This window comes from Zootoca vivipara, chromosome 3, assembly GCF_965207765.1.
Source record: "Zootoca vivipara chromosome 3, rZooViv2.hap1.1, whole genome shotgun sequence".
NCBI classification, from domain to species: domain Eukaryota; kingdom Metazoa; phylum Chordata; class Lepidosauria; order Squamata; family Lacertidae; genus Zootoca; species Zootoca vivipara.
The window spans coordinates 47,620,404-47,642,285 of record NC_142586.1 but is presented as its reverse complement, the minus strand read 5'-3'; the positions used below and the strand labels follow the sequence as shown (position 1 = coordinate 47,642,285).

At 42.1% G+C, this 21,882-nt stretch overlaps 1 protein-coding gene and 1 pseudogene across 2 annotated transcripts in view; one reads left to right on the top strand and one right to left on the bottom strand.

Moving 5' to 3' along the window:
• Nucleotides 1-21,882, bottom strand: part of SOBP (sine oculis binding protein homolog) — a 144,257-nt gene that overhangs the window by 38,114 nt on the left and 84,261 nt on the right. The window lies entirely within an intron of this gene.
• LOC148686237 (uncharacterized) lies at nt 10,402-11,482 on the top strand (annotated as a pseudogene).

Here is a 21,882-nt window from a genome sequence, read left to right as displayed (position 1 = left end):
TACAGTATCAATACTCTTTCTCTCCCTAGGCACATTGTTATTGGGAATGTTAATCTCTAGACCTATATCTTTCCCATTTGTAGAAAATACTGAATTATAACTCCATGCCCAATGGGTACAAATGCAATCATCAAAACACAGGGTGAAATTTAACTGTTTCCATCCACCAGTGTAAGGGACAAATTGATGGAACAGTTTCCCCCTCAGCAATTCCTCCCAAAAACTTTGTTGTATGGTGAATTTGGTGAAGTACAGAAAGCTGCATGGGGATAAATGGAAGGGGAAGTCCTGTCTCCTCTTCTTCTTCATGCAATGTTGAATGCCGCCAGAGAAGAGAGGAGTGCGTCCTTTCAACAGGGTAGGCATGACGGCAGCAGTTGTCAGCAGTCAACTACTCATAGAATGACTTACTATTTCAAAAGGCAGGAGGGCAAGGCACAATCACTTTGCAGGTGGTGGTCAGTTGATGGAGAACAAGCCAGCAGGAAGTTTATCTAGACTGCCTAGGCAAGGGGATGCTCTATGGAGACCCTGCTGATTTCCTCTACCCCTCTGTATTTCTGTGCTTTCTTTTTTTAAAAAAAAAAAATTAAGCCTGAAAGCCACAATGGACTGATTCAGGGAATGCTCTTCACAGGTTGCTTCAATGAAACACTGTAAGGTTGTAGAGGTATCGCTTTTCTGGAAGCAGAATTCTAAAAGTGGGTTTCGAATAGTGCTTAATATAGTGCTGTATAATCTTGCAACTTTTGCCCCTAAGGCCAAGATGCTTCTATCATGCTTACTAAAAAAAAAAAAGTCCTGTTCAGCAAAGAACATCTGCAACTTTAATTAGAAGCTTTTCTTTCTGGCAAACTGCCTCTAATTGCTTCCTGTAACATGAATTGGCCCTTAACTGGAGTGTAAAAAGTTGCAAGACCATTGATCTTGTTTATGTTGACTAGCAGCTGTTTCCAGGTTTTCAAATAAGTGACTTTCCCAGCCCTGTCTATTGTTTCTGTTTGCTATAGTGGTATATATTTGTGTGTTTTTATATTGCAAACTGCCCTGTGATATTTGGGTGAAAGGTAGTGTTGAAATTTAGATGATAATCATAATCATAATAAATAATAACTGGAGGTGCCTGGAACTGAACCTGGGATATTTTGCATATGTTCTGTTACTGAGCTGTGATCCTTCCCCTAGATACTAAGTTATAATTTCCATTGTTAAAAATATTATTCATGTGCGTACTACACCATTAATGAACTCATTTTCTGAGTACTGATCTTTATGTATCCAAAACTGGACTACCTGCAGAAGAGAGAGTTGCCAATCAGGCAAAAGTACTTGAGGTGGCCACAGAGCAGGGCCAGGGGAAAAGGCATTGCATGAGAGAGACACTGTGGCTTGAGGGCCATGCCCTGAAAGAGTTCTGATGGCCAGAAAGAAATGCCCAGATTTGGCTCCTGGACCTGAGGTTCCCCGCCCCTGGCATAGCTCTTGCCCCAAAAATTGTGGTTGCTGTGCTCTTGCCCTGTGCTCTTGCCCTGATGTTGTGCCACATGTCATGAGACTCTCCTGGAAGCGCATCCCAGAAGACGCACGTCCCGGTTTTTTATCTGAAAAAGTTGGGCGCTTCCAATCCAAAGGAGCATGGGTCTTCTGTTACTGCTGCTCGCATGTAAAAAGGCTAATTAGATTGGGATCACAGCAAATAAACAGGTCAGAATAGGTGGTTCAAATCATACTGGTGGTTAAATATAGGAGGTGCAGTGGAATGTTTAGTGTAAAATTTAATTAATTTTAAAAAGCGAATATGCTTATACAATATAATTGTGTTATGATTCCACATAAACTGTTTTGCCCCTCCCTTATTTCAATTCAAAGTCAGTTTCCTAACAAGGCTCCAAAATCTATTTTACTATAAAATGTAATTGTTTAGCAATGAAGACTTTAAATGATTGATGCATAACAACGAATGTAAATCATTTTGGCAGGATTCAGTAAAGTTGGTGGTAAAGTCCAATTAATATGTTTTATACCTGTTATTTGGAATATAATAATTAAATCTAGATAAATTGAGTGTGTGGGCACCTACATTTGCAGTATTATTATAATTATGCTACATTAGCACTCTGAAGTATGCATCATAGAAAAGGGAAAGTGGTATTACAACTATTTGACAACAGTAAGAGTCCTAAAGGTCAATATGACTTTTACTCTAATTGACTGTAATTTTCTTTCTTCCTTTCTAGTATGGAATAACAGAGCGTGGGAGGGTAAAATAATGCTTTATCACAGGACCTGCTTTCCCTTTTTAAACAACATAAAATGCAACTATCTTGCACACATTTATGTGCATAAGCCCCACTGAAATTTCAGTGTCTGCATGTATGCAGGAGTACAGCCAGAATAATATACTGCATGTTATTTGAACTATGTAAGTCAAAATTCAGTCATGTAATGGTCTGTAGAAAGTATAAAGAAAAAAGAAAATCCACACATTATATCTAAACCAAGGGTGACCACCAACTAAGTTTTATTCAAAAAATACCTATTGAAATTAACAGATCTGAGTCATGTTCATGAATTTAAGTGGAACTACTCTGAGTAGAATTTAGCTGAATAACACCCAAAAACAATTTCTGTTACTATTTCAAATAGACTTTAGTTTTAAAATATTTGGGAATTGCAAATATAATCCTGTAAATTGTTTCTGGGGCTAAGAATGAATGAATTTCATGCTTACAGTATTCAGTAGGGCTTATTTCTGAAGTAGGAGCACAAAGAATTGCAGCCATGTAGAGTGAAACTAATTAATCAAAAAAATAAGTTTACAGAGTTCAATGCGACTTACTCCCATGTAACTGCTGAAACCAATTAGACTTCCAAGTAAATATTCATACATTTGTACTGTTAGTAAAACCAACTTTGGAGTAAAAGAAAAGGTCAAAGGTTTTAGGATGGAAAACAAATCAGGAAATTTGACCAAGAAACAAGAAGGTGGAATAATATTCTTACTAAAGTGCTACTTTTACTACACAGATTGAAAAGAAGGTTGAAAAGTTTCTTGCTACAAGGGTTTATGCAACCCTAATGGGAATGTAATTGCTCCTAATACAACATGTGGAAGTTCCGAAATAGCTTCCCCTATTGGGGAAAAACAATCAAAAACAAGGGGCCAAATGCTGAAAATAATGGACTAAAGCCAGGTGAAGCACTGCAATAATATCCCTTCATGTGGCTTATAATTTTGACAACAGCTGTTAACATCTCATGTAACCAGAGCTTTTGTAACAAATTTAATTAATGCAGAAAACCTTCCTGCCACCTCCAGAGAGTCCATAAGATACAAATTGACACATACACACAATATTTGCAAGGAACAGTTTTCAAATATGCTTGAAGCAAAGTTTCCAGTATATTGCATAAAAAGGCTCACATTATCTGTGTGCTACTGTTGACCTTTCTGTAAGATGTGTAAAGAATAGACATGGACAAATTCATCTGTCTTATGAATCTATTTAACTCAATGGGATTTACACCAAGGACTTGTTCCTTCGAGACATTTTTTATGCTAAGCAAAATAGTACAATCAACTAAGAAAACTCGGATGACATACTATTAAATACAGGGAAGGAGGAGGAGGAGGAGGATAGTTCTCATTCTAAATGTCTTCTGTAATCAGTGGTGAACCTTGGGTTAGGACTCCCTGCTACCAACCTCGGCCACCATAGCCAGTTGAGGCTTGGCGCACAGTGTGACCAAACTGGTCATGCTCCCTAAATTCACTGTGTCTGTCTCTCTCTCTGTGTGTGTGTTTATAACAAGATTAAGGAAAATCATATATACCAATAGGAAAATAATTCTCCCACCATGGATTCTTCTGTAGCCAAAATGGCATCATCCACACACAAGAGGAAGATCCCAACAGGCCTGAGGGAACTCCACAGTTCACAGAAGTACAAAAATAAAATAAAATTCAACCTCCCCCAAGCGGGGGTGGGGGGGAGCTGAATGTGGTCAGTGAATACTCAGTGAGAATGGAATTCAAATTTGTGGCTAAAAATAGCCTACAGCAACCCATAGCTGCCAAGTTTTCCCTTTTCTCGCGAGGAAGCCTATTCAGCATAAGGGAATTTCCCTTAAAAAAAGGGATAACTTGGCAGCTATGCAGCAACCTGTTATGTTACTGAACAACAGTAAACAACATGACTAGTGTGAATGTGGGCAGGTTGGGGAAAATACAAATTTACAGGGATCTTGGAGACGTGATGAATAAGCTCTGGATGCCAGGCTTACAGGAACAATATTACCGGTTATTTATTTATTTATTTATTGCTTGATGTGCTAATTCATTTTAAGCTGTTTAGAAGTACAAAAATGAATTATGCAAGCATCAAAATATAAAAATCCATAATTAAAACATGCAATAAAGCAATCCCATTAAAACAATATGGTAATTAAAACAGGAGATTCAGGTGGGAGAGATCAAGGGGATGCCTACACAAACAGGTGTATCTTCAAAAGCTGGCAGAATGCCAATATAGGTGAATCCCCTTCTATTTCAGCAGCGAGTGCATTACTTTACACTGGTGCCATCATTGAAAAAGCCTCCATGTCACACTGGTGAAGAAGTTATCACTACACCAATATTCTTTGACACTAATTTGTGTGGTCTGTTGGAGTTGTCTAGGGGAAGCGCTCCCAGTCTGCGTGACATTACAGTAAAATAGGTTCCGTTGGAAAATCTGGAAAATATTCAACAAGCTAGTTTTAAATCTGCATATAAATAAAGCAACTCTCTCACACACTTACTTTTGTAACTATATGGTATGTTATAAAATACTTTAAAATAATGTTGGAGAAAACAAAAGCTAATTAAATGAATGGGTCCAGATAATGATGATGTTGTTATTATTTTGGGACCCCATGTAATGTAATATTGTTCCTACGAGCCTGGCATCTTGAGGTCAGCCAACTTGTCTCTGAGATATGTTTCTCTTTGAACAGCTGCTTTAACCTTTATGCCAAGGTAAAGGGCTCATTAGAAGCCACGATGGCAGTATCTTCTATTCCCACAACTACTTTTGACTGCACAGTCAGTTGTTGTTTAAAAGGATTAAGCCCCCTTAAAATTTCTTCTTCGATGTCCTTTCAGACAGCTTTTATTTGAGTTAACATTTGCTGCAACTAATCCCTTTCATTCGCCAGATGAGCAAGAACATGGCAGTGTTTACAGTGTACAGAATGTTATTCCTACAGTGTCAGAGTAAAAATTTTGCTTTACTCTTGAGCCCCCTTCTCACTTTGTATATATGGAGTCTGCTCCATGTGAAGAAGGGGAAATGGACATGTACTGTGGCTACACCCCCAGCATCTAAACTATCCTTGACCATGCCCCCAACATCCATGCATTGAACATTTGAACATGAGCATCTAAAGGAAGCCTATGTACACAGAGTATACACACTTAGGCTTCCCTTCTTCAGATGTGCACACTCAATGTCTGGACATAATATGGGTCATAATATTGAGGATGGGGCCAGCACTGTGGCCCCATGTCTCCTTCTGTGTATGAGAGAGGCTTTGATTTTTTCTACTTTCCTAGAAAGGAGACCCTGCATTTCAGTTACCCAAACTGTGCTGATGACTGCTATGAAAGCCAATAATTCTGGTAGGAGCAAATAATAAAGAAACTGTTCCACCCATTTGTGGGTAATGACATCAGTCACCCACCCACCCAAATATTTGTTTCTGCCCAACCATGTGCTCATTTCATCTTACCACACTTTAATCATTTTGGCTTATTTTTATCTAAGAGAAATAAATTATTTAATGTTGTTTAATGTATTCAGTGTCACCAATTATGTGTTCAGTTACCTGAACACATAACTAGTGATACTGAATACAATTACCTGAACACATACATACACAACTTTTAAAAGACATCTGAAGGCAGCCCTGTATTGGAAGGTTTCTAATGCCTGATGTTTTGTTATGTTTTTAAATATGCTGTAAGCTGCCTAGAGTGGCTGAGAAAACACAGCCAGATGGGTGGGGTATAAATAATAAAATTATTTTTATTATTAATTATTGAACAAATTACTCTAAACTATTTCCAGAGGTGTAGATGTTTACTACTACAGTTATCTTTCATTTCTTAAGGGAGAAACCAACATAATTTTTTCTGATGTAACAATGCAAGCCTGTCACATTACAGGTGCCTTAAACAAGGAAGGCAATCAAATGTCTGGAATCAAATGCCACCACTGAAGTTTAAGGATTGTGATGCGAGCCCGTATAGCTTAAGCAAAGCAAACAAACAAACAAACGAGGTTTGCTCATTTCCATTTGCAAAGGTAACATGTTTAAATATGAATAAGTTGCTCATAGCCAAATTTTAGTGACAGCAGCCCTGTGGCATCTATCAGTGCTTGCAATTTTATGCTTGCTAAAAATAGTCTCATTATCTTTGGGTTGTTTCCCATCCGCATCTGCAAGAAAGGGGATTTACCTTCTCTCCTCCTCTACAGTACACTACATCTAATTACAGTTCCTTCCCGTTGCAGAAATTCCTTTCAGGGAAATGGCAGGCACAGAAATACATGCCACAAAGCCATAGCATCTCTCTCTCTCTCTCTCTCTCTCTCTCTCTCTCTCTCTCTCTCTCTCTCTCTCTCTCTCTCTCTCTCTCTCTGTATATGTGTGTATATATATATATATATATATATATATATAAAATCTCAGAAACTTCAAAATGCTGCCAACTATTTTAATAAAGAATATGTCATTGTCTTGTACTGCAGGACATTTTAGAGTCCCTTAAGGGCATGTGAGCCCCTACCATGTACAATCCTCCAGTTCTTATTCTGGTAACATGAGAAGATTCAAAAGATATGGGGAAAGTCCTCTCATTGGCTCCTTGACATGTCACTATTGCTTCCCTTTTCAGGAGATGAGTGTCCCCACATGCATGTCCCTGTTCAGGGAAGTTTTTCATGACTGATGTTTTAATGTATTTTAGATCTTTTGTTGGAACATGCCCAGAGTGGCTCGGGAAACCCGGCCAGATGGGCGGGGTATAAATAATAAATGATGATGATGATGATGATGTCATAAAGATCTTCTAGCTATATCAAAGAAGCACACGAAGGGCATGTGGTCAAGTGGCTTCATCACAAAGGGGTCTTAATCATCTTGGGCAGGGCCAGCCCAAGATAATCTTCTGCTTGACGAAGGACAAAATGGCTTGTACCACAGAAAGAAATTGGTCGGAATGGTAGTTGAATTTCAACGCTAGTCATGGGGCATAATCTTCCACCACACCTGAAGACAAGCAAACTTAGGGCACAGGGCAGGCTGCATAATACACACAGCTCCATCCTTCAATGCCTCACCACTCTAGCAACTTCTGTCTGGAGCACTGTAAGGCTGGTCTAGAACTTGGGGACCATTGGAGTAACATGCTTTCTTCTGTAAAGTTATTAATCCAGGACAGGATCCCCTTTGTGGATGTCAGAATGGCACAAGCAAAGCAACTGATCAGGAACTCTAGCTCCACAGAATTGCTGTTCCTCTATCATCCATATTTCCAAAGAAAACATCATTGGATGATAAGACCAACTGAGTAGGCCCTTAAAGTGTCAAGCCCTCAGAATACAGACTGTGGAGTAATTATCCACAGGTTATCAAAAAACCTTGTTAATGCAGTTCATGCAGTTCAATCCTCCATTAAATGAACTTCCATTTATTTCTCACTCCTGCCATTATTCCTTTAGGAGCAGAACGTCACTGTAGGAAAGCAATTCCCCTTCTGTTTGCTCCTAAAATGAAAGCACTCCCTTCTATAACACTGTCTAGTAGTTATACTGCTCTTAAAGGGCAAATCCCAAAAATTTCATGGAACTGGGGAGCTGGCTGACAGGGCATATGATCCTGATTCTAGACCTTGATTTAGTACAGCCATTTCAGCACTCCCATATCCAATTTGCCTGAAAATAAATAAGTAAGTAAATAAGAAATTGAACATCACCCTCATCCATTGAAGATGCTCAGGAGTGTAGTCGCACATAAATAGAATATAAACATGGATCTGCATTCCACTCGTCTTCTGAGAAATGCAGAGCAGTGTGCATGGGCTTCTTGGTTGACTCTCATATGCTTTTTAAATTAAGCTAATTTGAAGTCAATTTAACCATCACAACTTCTTCTTTTGGGAGCAATGACAGTTAAGTAAGATAAAAACTGGATTAACAATTGCAGTTCAATGTGACATAGTCTATCTACAATTTCCCCTCCCTGCTGCATTTAACCTAAGGCTTAGGAGGTGGTGGTTTTCTTCACAAACAGTTGAAGTTCACCTACCTGAGGGAGTTTTGGGGGGCAGGGAGTGAGGAGCGCATCAGTGTTTTGCCAAACTGTTACATACCGGTAGGTTCCAGTAAGTAAGAAAGATGAAGGGATGGAACTGAGACAACTTAGCTATGCATGATTCTTCCCATTGGTTTATCTCTACTCACCTGGAACAATCTAGAAGGTGTGTAAAGTGAGAGGGCAAACGGACAGACAGCATAGCAGAAAGAGGCTTGTGCGGGATGCTGCTGTGGCTCCCTCGGCACAAGCCATTCTCTGAACAGTCACAGGACTGAGACTCTCACAGGAAGAGATCCAGCACTGCTTCACTGCCCAAACCTGCCCTGCTGGAAGGTTTGACCTAGATGCTTGATCTCTGCTCAACACTGTTTGGAAACTGTTAGAGAAACCATGGAAAGAAACTAGTTTTATAGCATGTGATATTTCTGTAAATTGTCGCTGGTTTAGGGATGAAATTTTCCACACACCTCAAATCTCTCCTGAATTTTTGTTTAATTCTAATAAATTTATGGACCAGTAAAGTTTGAGCCAAGAAACAAAAATGGGCCAACACATTTGCAAATACATGTACGTTTTTTTCAGCTTGGTTGCCCTTGCAACACACACACACACACACACACACACCATACTAAAAGACAAACTTGTAGTGAAACAAACATCTTTCCTTGAAAATAAAACACAGCTCTTAATCTTAAATGTTGGCAAAGAATGATGCCGCCTTTGCCATCATGGCTACAACATGCTAGGCATGAAAATGTGCTTGTACCTGCATTTTATTAACATTCATTCTGGGATTTTCACCACCTGCATTCTAGCCATCGTTCTTGCTTCTGTTTTAAAAGAACAGAAGGCTTTATTGTTCTTCTCACTTGTTTGGAGAATTATGGTTATTCCCCATAATAAATTGAGAAGTCTTGTACAACACATGGTTTACTGCCCCGCTGGAGACCTGACCATGTGAAGACTTCTAACCTTTTGCAGGGTTTTTCACTAGAAATGAACTTCTGAGTGGAAAGAAATATAACACAGCCTCCAGGTTATATACATAGAGTTCAACAAACTGATGTTCAGCAGGGAATTGGCACGGGCAGTGAGGGCAGAGGAGGATAAGGGACACTGGAGTTTTATGCTCACTTCCTATACACTGACATGGCAAGCTAATACTTGTGAAATGTGTGTTTTTAATTAAGGTATTTCACTTACAGCAGAGGCGGATTCAGGGGAGCGCGACTGGTTCAGTCACACTCAGCGTGGAGCCTCAGGAACACCATAGGAGACACCGCAACTATGATTTAGAATGGAGCATGAGAGGTGATGTCGCACAGGGCATTGCTGAATTTTGAGACCCCAAGATCCACCACTGCTTAAAGATATCTGTGCTACACAAAAAGCAGCAGAATTGCCACGGGGATGAGGACAGTCTGCTCTACCAGCTTAGTACGGAGTCCAGATTGGGATGCCAGTGTAAAGGGATAAGTTGTGCCTTCATACAATAGCCAGGATCCTTATCCACAACTCTATGGGCTGCTATGTAAGCATAACCTTTCAACAGCTTGATATCATCAGCAGATTTTGCAACTGCACGGTTCACAAGTTTTCTAGGTTATTAATTTTTTTTTAAGTCTGAACATAGATTTTTGAAGTGCTCCACTGTACATCTTCTTCCATTTCAATAATTTACAGTTCATGCCTTCCCACTGCTTCTTAGCTTTTAACCATCTGCTGAGCTGCAAAAGTCACTCCTTTTATGCCATAACTACTTAGCTTTTGTAAAGAGGCAGTTTGAAAGGCCTTTTTTCCAAAAGTCCATGTGAACAGTGTCATCCTTTAAATAAAAAAATGCTGTTGACACCCTCACATATTGTAATAGACTTTTAGGCATGATTTTCCTATGAAAAATCTATTTCATTTATTTAGCAAACTTTATATACAGTTTTATTGTAAGAAAACCTTGATTGCTTCCTGTTGAGATTTAGGCTGTCAGCACCTTTCCCCCTCCACAGAGGCAGGGGACCTGTTAGGAAGGTCCACCCTCGGAGGCCGATGGATCCAGTGGGATTCCAAACGGCTCTGGGGTTTTTTCCAGCTGATATGGCTAGCACCCCTGTCGAAGCCCTGGTCGACCTCTGGAACACCCGAATGGCTCGGGCTATTGACACGATAGCCCCTGAGCACCCTCTCACACTTCTCGAAGCCTGTTTGGCCCCCTGGTATACGCTAGAGCTTAGGGTGAGGAAACAAGCTGGGAGATGGCTTTGAACACAAGTGGAGAAAAGATCTGAATGAATGAAACCGAACACTGGTAAGGGCTCATTAGTAAGCCTACCTAGTGGCAGTGCGGGCAGCAAAGAAGGCATACTTTGCTGCCTCCATTGCATCCACATTATGTCATCTGGCAGAGCTTTTTGGGTTGTTAGGGGCCTTTTACAGGCTAGCCCAAAGGAAATGGTAGAACCAACAGTAGCTCGCTGTGACTTGTTTGCAAAACATTTTGAGGATAAAATCACTTGCACCCACCAAGTCCTTGACTCTGCTGTTATAGCAGATTAATCTCAAGGGGTGTCCCAAGCACAGTCAAGTGCTGTTGTGTTGGATGAGTTTCAGTTGGTAAGGCTCAAGAACATGGACAAGGTGCTTGAATCGGTCAGGGTGACCACTTGCGCTCTAGACCCTTGCTCCTCTTGGTTGATAAAAACCAGCAGGGAGGGAATAGTTGGCTGGGCCAGGGAGGTGATCAGTGCCTCTTTACGAGAGGGGGTGGTCCCTGCCTGTTTGAAGGAGGCAGTGGTAAAACCACTCCTTAAGAAACCTTCCCTGGATTCAGAAAACCTAACTAACTAACCTAACTAACTACCAGTCAGTTGCTAATCTCCCTTTGCTGAGCAAAGTTCTGGCGTGAGTGGTCGCAGACCAGATCCAGATGCTTTTGGAAGAAACTGATTTTCTGGATCCATTTCAATCAGGGTTTAGGTCTGGTTTTGGCGCAGAAACTGCTTTGGTCGCCCTGTATGATGACCTCTGTCGAGAGAGAGACAAAGGGAAATATGTCCCTGTTAATTCTTCTCAACCTCTCAGTGGCTTTCGATACCATCGAACATCATATCCTTCTAGAGTGACTGTCTGAGCTGGGGGGTAGGTGGCACCAGTTTGCAGTGGTGCCAGTCCTACTTGGATGGTCATTCCCAGAGGATGTTGCTTCGGAAATGCTTTTCAGCCCTGTGGAACCTTCAAGGTTCCTCCTATCCCCTATGTTGTTTAACATCTACATAAAACTGCTGAATGGTGTTATCCAGAGGTTTGGAGTAAGTTGTCAGCAGTATGCTGGTGACACTCAGCTCTATTTCTCCTTTACATCTGCAGGTGAGGCAGTGGAAGTGCTGGACCAGTGTCTTGCCTCGGTAATGGACTGGATGAGAACCAACAAACTGAAACTCAATCCAGATAAGACCGAGGCACTGTTAGTGGGTGGTTCCCTAGACCGGATGGGTGGGAGATTGTCTGCTCTCAATGGGGCTACACTACCTCTGAAGAATAAGGTTCGTAGCTTGGGTACTCCTCGATCCTTTGCTGTCACTCGAGGCTCAGGTGGCCTCAATGGCCTGGAGTGCCTTCCATCTGCTTCAGCTGGTGGCCCAGCTACGCCCCTATCTGGACAGGGATAGCCTAACTAATGTTGTCTATGCTCCGGTAACCTCAAGGTTAGATTACTGCAATGCGTTATACATAGGGCTGCTTCTGAAGACGGTTCAGAAACTTCAGCTACTGCAGAATTCAGCGGCCAGGTTGCTCACTGGAGCAAGACAGTTTAAGCATGTTACACCGATCCTGATCCGACTGCACTAGCTACCAATTAAGTTTTCCAGGCCCAATTCAAAGTGCTAGTTTTGACCTATAAAGCCTTAAACGGTTTAGGACCACAATGCCTCAAGGACCGCCTCTTTCCATATGAACCTACCCAGACCCTGAGATCATTTTCTGAGGCCCTTCTTCATGTGCCTCCTGCTCTAGGGGTCCAGAGGGTGGCAGCCCAATAAATGGGCCTTCTCTGCAGTGGCTCCCTATCTGTGGAATGCTCTCCCCAAGTAAGTTCGCTTGGTGCCTTCATTATACACCTTTAGGCACCAGGCCAAAATGTTCCTTTTTAACCAGGTCTTTTGTTGATCCGTTTTACTTCCTATGCCCTTTTAAAATGTCGGGGTTTTTTGGAGGGGGTGTTATTCAGTTGTTTTTGTTTTTATTATGTATTTTGTAGTTTTATACAGTATTTTGATTTTATTCTGTGTACCACCCTGTGACCTCCGGGTATATGGCAGTATATAAATTCAAACAAACAAACCAACCTCTATGCAGTATACAAGAAATACTAGAATTACCAATAAAAATGTTTGAAACAAATAATTAAAAATATTAAAAATAATTAAAATCAGCAGTAAACTAAAAAAGAGATTAAATGATGTCAACATCTACATGTCTGGATAGGCTTCAAATGACAACTAGACCTCTAAGGTCTTCATTGGAACTCTACACTGACTGCAACCCTGTCCTGCCACAGTGAGTTTCAATCCCTTGTGGGATGGGGGATAGAGTAGCAGCTTGATATCAGAGGGTTGGGTTGTGTGAGCAGAATTGAGGCAGCGGTTGAAAATAGCTGTGCCTTCCAATGGTCTCTCTTAAGCACAAGGGTACAGTGTTATTTATTGCCTCCTATACTTTGCTGTTGAGGCCAAGAAGTTGAGAATGTATGTAACCATCTCAGAAATATGACTGCAGCATGGGATTTTTTATTTATTTCTGAGGTGCACTCTGATACATCAAAATAACTTTTTAGGGTGGGGTTGGGGGGAAGAACTTTGAAAATATTGGCTTTGGTTGTCTCCTGCAGCCATAAAAATGCCAGCCACACAGGGCAATTTCTAGCTTATTATTCCTCTGGATCACCTATATAAAATCCAATAGAAATGATAAGGTGAATTTAGTCTTTACTTGCTTTCATTCATTATGAATTAATAAGAAAGCACCACTGAACCTATTATTGTCTACAAGGAAAGCCTTTGTGTCATTTTGCTCTTTCTCTTTTTTTAATAATAAAAAGTCGCATCAACAAAACACAGCTTAGTTGCTATGCAAACACTCAGAGCCATTGCACAGGGATCAGTTCCAGAGTTTGATTTGATTTGAACCAAGCCAAGCAAATAGTGTCTGGATGCGATTTGACAAGCTTTTCCTACTTGTCTGTTTCTCTCATTTTGGAGACAGAATGAAGAAGAGCCAAAGAAGAAGGAGCATGTACCGGTATGCTCAGTTGAGGCTGCCCTTAGCACCCCTCAGACACACATTGCTTACTTTTCAGAAATGCAGTTACAGCTCCATTTAGATCTGGCTCTCTTTTAACATTCAGTACCGAAAGGGCAGATTCATTACATATGATGCCAGAGACCCCTTTCTCCTCTCTCATTAACTGTTACAGGTGATTCAAACTTAATGGTTACTGCTCTCATCTTCATTTAGCAGAGGGAGGAAGAGAGAAATTTGCAGATCTGAGAACAGGTCATTACAGGTGTATTATATTGGTATATTAATGAGCCCCCTGGGACCATCATACTGTGCTATCCAATAACTTTCTTAATGTATAATTACACACCACTGGACTATAATTGATTAAATGAAAAGAGAATATAGGCAGATGCTAGGCCAAAGCTTCCACTGTTCATTATGTGTCCTTCCTACTTTTTAATAACTTAAATGAAGTACTAAAAAGCAATCAAATTAGAACTGATATTCATTAAATTTTAAGCAATTAGTAGAGCATAAAATGTAAAAGCCTTCCTTCTACACAGAAATAAAATAATCCAAAAAGTTGCAGTCTGAATGGGGGGGGGAAGAATCTTATTAATTTATCGCCATCAAATAGACATTTAAGTGCATTTAAAACCCTGTGATTTCAGTGCATGCATAAGCATGCATGAGTCTTTGTTAGATCGGGTCCTCCCTAACAAGAGGGCATGTGTTGCAACCAGACCCTCTGTTGTGGGTGGGAATGTTTGGATAGCCACAACACCCTATTGGTGGTCCCTCGATCCTGGGTGCAATTGGGCCAGAGGGACGTCAGTCAAAGTGATCAAGGGACCCCTATTTAAGCCAATGCATGTGTCCCTGAACTTCCTCTTTGGGGCTCTGTGCATCGGAACACCCGCCCACCTCTCCCTATATTTAGGGCTTGCGCTTGATCTTGCTATGCTGTTGTATTTCGTCTGTCATTGGGACAGGGGCATGGCAGGAATTTTCCCCACTTGGCTGATTGGCTGGTGCCACTTGGGTTTCGCCTGCCACGTAGCAAATCGTCACAACTTGTAAGGTTGTGGATAGGCTCTGGTTCTGGTGATAGGGGTGGAAGGATGCCTAGCCATCCCTATGCATTGGATATTCTGATAAAGGAATCCACGGACTCATGGTTGATCTTCCTTGTGAGGGGTTGTGCCCTGAGCCTGAGTCCAGGGCTCATCTGGGTGGAGGCCTAGCAGACCCCCCCCCCTGCTTGCCACTGTCCCAGGTGTTCACCCTAGGCTGACCTATGGTTGGTGCCCAGAGTCAGCACTGCCTGCAAGGGTGCAGGGAGCTAGTCGAACCAGAGCCTATGCAACCACTCACTTGATTGTAATCAATAAAGCTGTGGCCTAAATTCTGCCAAAAACCAAACCAAAAATTTGAGTCTTGTCTGAATTTATTTCTTGGGGGTGGTTTAAAGGTCTCCACCCACAACTAGTGGCCACAAAATGGATATTACTCCTACAGAAATGGGCTGGCATGTCTTAAGATAACAATCCAGTTGTGCAGAATGCAGTGCTCAAAACAGTGGAGAGGGATGAGTACTACCACCTGCACTGCAAGATAGATAGGCATGTGCATTCTCCTCCAAACATTGTGGGCAGGGATCCCTATTGGATCATGATGCAGATGCACGGTTTCAGGCTGACTTACTTCCTGACTAACTTCCTGACCTTTCATTGAAAGAACAGCTAAACTACCCTTCACTTTGGCTTCTCTATAACCTTATGTTTTCTTAGTTCTATATCCTAAAAGGAAAGTTCTCCACGCAGCTTATCAACTTCCCCAAGAGCTTTTCTTTACCTCTACCCTTTCTAAGTCATCACTATAAAACCTTTTCCTCATGGATACAGCTTACATTTCACCTTTAGGAACATAGGAAGCTGCATTATACCTGAAAGTCATGTGTACAATGCAATGCTCACACATGTGTCCTTTTTAAATTAAGTTTGTGATTTGTTACAGGGGATAATCTACACACAACCAAAGTTGTAACTTCTAAAGCAGCCCTAATTTTTGTACGTTATGTCACCAGATTTATAGACAATGGTGGATAAAGCATGTCTTCACATTCAAAGCACCACCAAACACCTGTGTGATTTAAATCTGGGAGAGGAATTGTGAATGCTTCCTCCACCCACTGCTTTTAGACCTCAGTCCTCTCCCACTTCCTACTTTTCTCCAGATAAACTTTGAAACTACAAATGAGCTTGAAAAATTGATAGTGGAGCTACAGCAGTGATTAGGCCAGAAAGCAGAGGAAGCATTCGGAGACCCCTGCTATTTTTACAAGGCAAAATTGTTCCCTTTGCATTCTACTTTGCAGGTGCTTCTTTGTGAACTATCACTTGTATGCAACTTGCATGTAATTTTGCCAAAAATGATGTGCATGCTAGGAGCGTTGCTTGGGAATTAGAAGATACCAAAAAATCAGTGCAGTTTTGAAAGGTTTGATCCACCACCTCTGCATCAGGAATCATATACCCAAATAGAAGGTATATACATGGTTCACATCACTGTGTCACCTTATCTGGCACTGGTGGTTGTATGTGCAATCAGTTGCTAATTACACAGTCAAAGACCCATTAAAGAGTGTGCAGTTACTTCATGTTACTAGATGGAGACTATAATTCCACTGCAGAAAATAAAATTGGTGCTGTTAGGTTAACTATGGTGATCATGGCACAGGAAAATAGATGAGGATGAGGATCAGAATAGACTTAAGGACTTTTTGAAGCCTATATCAACACACACACACACACACACAGAGAGAGAGAGAGAGAGAGAGAGAGAGAGAGAGAGAGAGAGAGAGAGAGAGAGAGAGAGAGAGGAGGGAGGGAGGGAGGGAGGGGGAGAGGGAGAGGGAGAGGAAGGGAGAGAGAAGAAGGGAGAGACTTGTACCCCTCTAGCATAGCCTTGTCCCCAAATTTTGCTGCCAATATTATAACACTTCTTCACACATTATTTTAGGGCTTCTAGTATGTAAGCCTGTTCATTACATGTAAAGAATTGGGTCTTCTTTCCCTTTTTCTATTTTCATAACATAACTCATTCTCCCTGAAGCTTCTTCACGGTGGCGAGGGGGGAAATGGGTTTGTATATTTTCCCCATACTGCAGAACTAATAGCAGCTTTGGGAAAGTGATATGAGTTGGGAAACGCTGGGAGAAATGACTTAAAACCTCTTCCCTTTTCATTGATGCTCCAATTTAGTGCATAGCACCTCTCTCCCACACCCACCGTTCTTAAAAAGCAAAACCAAGAAATCGAATGAAGGATCAGACACATGATGTATAATTTTCCCCATAGGAAATTCACTGAAAATAATCAAATCTTTAGTGAGTGCCAGTGTGTGCAAATGTATATATAGATATTCTCACATGTAGAAATTATGGTGCTGGGATAGGTAGGTGAAGAAAGCCTGAGAATATGAGAAATAATGACTAACATGGGGATATCAGGGGAGGGGGATGCAGTAGAACAGGCAAAGATTATTAGTAAGTTTTATAAAAAGAGAAGGGTGTCAAGAGACAGCAATGAAATGTACCTACTGGCATCAAGCAATGATGTGCTCAGCTGTTACAACCACATTTTAACCAATGCCCTTTGCCATTTCTTGTCATGGGTCCTTACAACTTTCATATCATTCCATTTGATAAATGACATAAATGATGAATGACCTGCATGACATTAGCAGACCTATTTTGCCAGGGCATCATGCAAAATAACTTCCAGCCTTGATGCTCTGAGAACTTTTAACCAGAGATTGAACCTGAACCCCCATATTTACAGGCCAAGTTCTATATCAGTGTGTGTAGGCGTGTATGTGCACACACAGAGAATGGATAGAATCCAGTTTAGCACTAAGGCAATCATTCTGTCAGTGCAAGGATTTCTGTTTGCACAATGTAATGCTCTTTCCCCTTTCCTCCCATCATGAGCCGCATAAACCTGTTCTAGGTGCTCCTGTAACCCTTTGGAGACTATTGGGGCGCATGTGAAAGGAGAAGGCAGAAAGTCTTGCTGTACAAGTAGAAAGAAACCCTTGGACTGATGGAATATGTTAGCGGAATATCACTCATAAATTCCTCTCCTTCTTCCTCATAAACCTTCTTTCAAAGGTATAATATTAAAAAATAAAGCATTTTCTGCTGTTACCTAGGTAATTATGTAGTGCAGTGGTTCCCAACAAGTGGTCCGCGGACCCCCAGGGGTCCGCGAGCTATGCCAGAGGGGTCCGCAAGATCACCTCCCCAAGATGCGTGTATTGAGCGGCGCGCGCGCAGCGGGAGCGCCACGCACTGCTGCCGCGGCGTGGCGCCCCTAGCAATCCGCTCCGCCGACTCAGGAGTCTCCTTGGGTCTCCTCAGAGGAGGAGGCGCCACGCCGAAAGCCCCAGAGCTCGCTTGCCTCCTTCCCGCCCTCTCCCTGCCTGTGGCCAGCAGCTCCAGATGCTGTTCTGTGGAGTTTTTGGTGTGGCTCCGCCTCCTCCGAGGAGACCCAATGAGACTCCCGAGTCAGCGGAGGGCGGCGGACTCACTGCTGGGCGCCCCTGCTCCCTCAATTCAGGACCCGGTGGGAGGCTTTGAAGCGGGCACGAGGTCGCCTCTTCACCTCGGCAGCTGCGCCTTCCCCTCCCCCACCCCATTCCACCGCCCACCCCCACCCCCAGAGAGAGAGGGGGCCACTGTTTTTTGGGGTGGTGGTCTTACCCCCTCTGTCAGTGCGGGCGCCTTACAAATCAGCCCCCTTTGCACAGAGGGGTGACTGGGTGGGAGAAGCCCATGGAATGCAGGCGCTCTAGCCCCGAAGAGGCTGTCACCTTGCTTGCAAAAGCAACAGCCTCTCCCGGGCTGAGCCACCTGCCTTCCCTGCCTGCCTTCCGTTGGAACGCAGGCACGGAAGGCAGGAGGAGCACTTTTGGGATGCCCCATTCCCCCCTGCTGCCAGTTACCAAGCCTGCTCCGCTTGCTTTGCTGCGAGCTGGGAGGGGTGGTGGTGGACGGGAGCTCCTGTCAGTCCGTCCCTTCTCCCAGCTCGCTGTACCAGCAAGAAAAGCAAGAGCCGCTTGGGCGCTGTGCGCGGCTCTCCCTCCCTCCCTCTCTCCCTCTCTTTCTTTCTCTGACTCCTTCCTTCCTCCCTCCCTCCCTCCCTCCCTCTCTCGTTCACCCCTTCTTTCCTTGTTGTTGTTGTTTAGTCGTTTAGTCGTGTCCGACTCTTCGTGACCCCATGGACCATAGCACGCCAGGCACTCCTGTCTCGCACTGCCTCCCGCAGTTTGGTCAAACTCATGTTCGTAGCTTCGAGAACACTGTCCAACCATCTTGTCCTCTGTCGTCCCCTTCTCCTAGTGCCCTCAATCTTTCCCAACATCAGGGTCTTTTCCAAGGATTCTTCTCTTCTCATGAGGTGGCCAAAGTATTGGAGCCTCAGCTTCACGATCTGTCCTTCCAGGGAGCACTCAGGGCTGATTTCCTTAAGAATGGATAGGTTTGATCTTCTTGCAGTCCATGGGACTCTCAAGAGTCTCCTCCAGCACCATAATTCAAAAGCATCAATTCTTCGGCGATCAGCCTTCTTTATGGTCCAACTCTCACTTCCATACATCACTACTGGGAAAACCATAGCTTTAACTATACGGACCTTTGTCGGCAAGGTGATGTCTCTGCTTTTTAAGATGCTGTCTAGGTTTGTCATTGCTTTTCTCCCAAGAAGCAGGCGTCTTTTAATTTCCTTCTTTCCTTAGCATTTGCTAATTTCCACCCGCTGCTTCTTGTCAGCTTCTTCTCTTGGGAACCTTTCCTAAAAATGGTCAACAACTTTGGGGGTCCCCCACGGCTAAAAAGGTTGTCAATTCTTGGGAATTTTGGGGGGGGGGCGCCGGAGGGATCTTCGCACCACGGCGCTGGATATGTTTCACTCAGCCAAAATTGTTTAATAAAAAGGTGCTAATGGAGCCAAAAGTTATTTTCTGCTGACTAGTAGGCAGGTAGAGATTTGCAGTCAGATTTCAGAGTGAAAGTTTCAAGTTTGGAACCTAATATTTCAGAAATAATGAACTCAAAGGACAGATTTAACTCATCTCATTAAGAACTGAAAATTAAAACTAACTGTATACTGATGGAGTACTCTGTTGTAACTGTAAAAAACGTATAAAAAAGACTCTTAATTTGGCTCTCACTTTTTAATTTTAGGATTAGGAATTAATGGGGGTCCTTGTCACAATAGCGGCTCGATGAGGGGTCCTCGAGAAAATTTTGTTGGGAACCCCTGATGTAGTGGCTTGATCTGTATGCAATGCCTGTCTTATCTCTATGAACAAATGAATTGAAAGAAAAACCAAGAATTTCACATCTGCTATTTTACTAGCTCAAACAGCAGCGGGCAAAACCCAGATGCTCTATTTAATATTCTGGGTAGCAATTCTAAGCAAGATAGACCTTTCCTTTGTAAATTCATAGCAGGGTATCCCAACAGAAGCTCTGATTTAACACAAGCTGGAGAGGTTGCAATTTCTCAGGCAATGGCTCAGGAATCTGGGCTTCTCAGAGTAGGAATTGTAGCCTTTTCACTAATCTTTTCATTATGTCCACCCTTTTTCTTACAGTGTTTAATCCTCTCTGTTTCCTGACAACCAACAGTGGCATCACTGTTCCATAGCATTAGTGTGCCATTATCAGCTTCCAAAGGACTATGCTTTCTTTACCTGAAAACAAAGAGCAAATTATCTATATCTCATGAAAATTCTAAAGTTCTAGATAGATACATAGAAAGAAAGAGATACAAACATTAAATTCTCAATACTATCAAAGCAACTAAATTAGCCTGCTTTTTGCTATAAAATATTTGTATTCTGTAGTTTCCTATTTTTATTATACTAATCTTCAGGAAACCTAATTTTACAAATGGCTGAATTCACTGGTTATACACAAGGAAAATTCTGCATCCTTACTAATTCAAGCATCTTAACCACCAAGTTTAGTATCTGGTTTCCTATGCTCTCTATTAAATGTTATAGCACATTTTGGGTTTATAGTGGGAAATCAATACTTTAAAGTAGGCTCATAACTGCATAGTGGAATTTCTTTGTGGATGTTTTCAGCAGCCAAAACTGTAATTGTCACGGTTTTCCTAATGAATAGACCTGCCATATGCATGGAGGGAATTTGTTCAACAGCAGCTTATTCTTCCCCCCAATTTGTCAGCTATCTGTTTTCCTTTCGAAAGTTGTGAAGTTCTGCCTAACACACCAAATATATATTCTGCTCAGAGATACAAGCATTGCAGAGAAGCACGTGGTTCATAACAGAGTAAGGTTATTTGGCTTAGAAATCTATCCAAGCACTTAGGAGTTAAGGCTTTTCAATGCGTGTCTGTGACCCAGGATATTAACATTCTAACAATGTACTCTGGTTCTTCTGGGAGTTTGCTAGCAAACAACTTCCATCAGTGCTTCATCCCCTCAATCCATCCTGGCAGCACCCTCAGAGCAGAAGCATTTCCCAAGCTAAAGAGACTGCACTGGCTGCAGCAATCCATACTGGAAAATGGCATCTGAACCCTAAAGCTAAGAAAGCACTTTTGAGCCTAAGCTTCCCATTTCCTCTGACAGACTATTATAAAACTGACTCTGCATTGTACTAAAAGAACCCCAAGGATTTCCCAAGTCTCATAAGAATAAACAAGTTACAATTCATCCTTCATTTAAAGCCCCACACTTTTTTGCTGCTTTGTAAAAGAATCACCATCTGTCTCCCACCATTAATGGCTGGCTAAGCTTGTCCTCGGGGACACAGTCATTCCTGCTTCCCCCGCCCGCCCGCCCCCACACTTTACTTTTAAACTACTTGTCCAAAAAAAAGCAAAAAATAGGGGGAAGAAGGAATGAAAACAAGATACAAAACTACAGAAAGCAGTTAGGAGACTGATTTTCCCCTATCAACTCTACCTTCATGCTAACTAAATTTAACTTATGAGCAGCCAAACTGTAAACAGGAACAGAAATGTCTGCAATATAAGTAAAATACCATTTTTTTCCTATAATAAATAACAGCAACTGTTCTAATCAAGCTCTGGAAACCCTCATGCATCTCACTTGCTGGAACAGAAACCACAGGTATCAAGTCAATGCACTGCCAAATAAATGTACATTAGCATCCACATCTTCCACTGCACTGAATTCAGTGTGGTGTGCATTCAA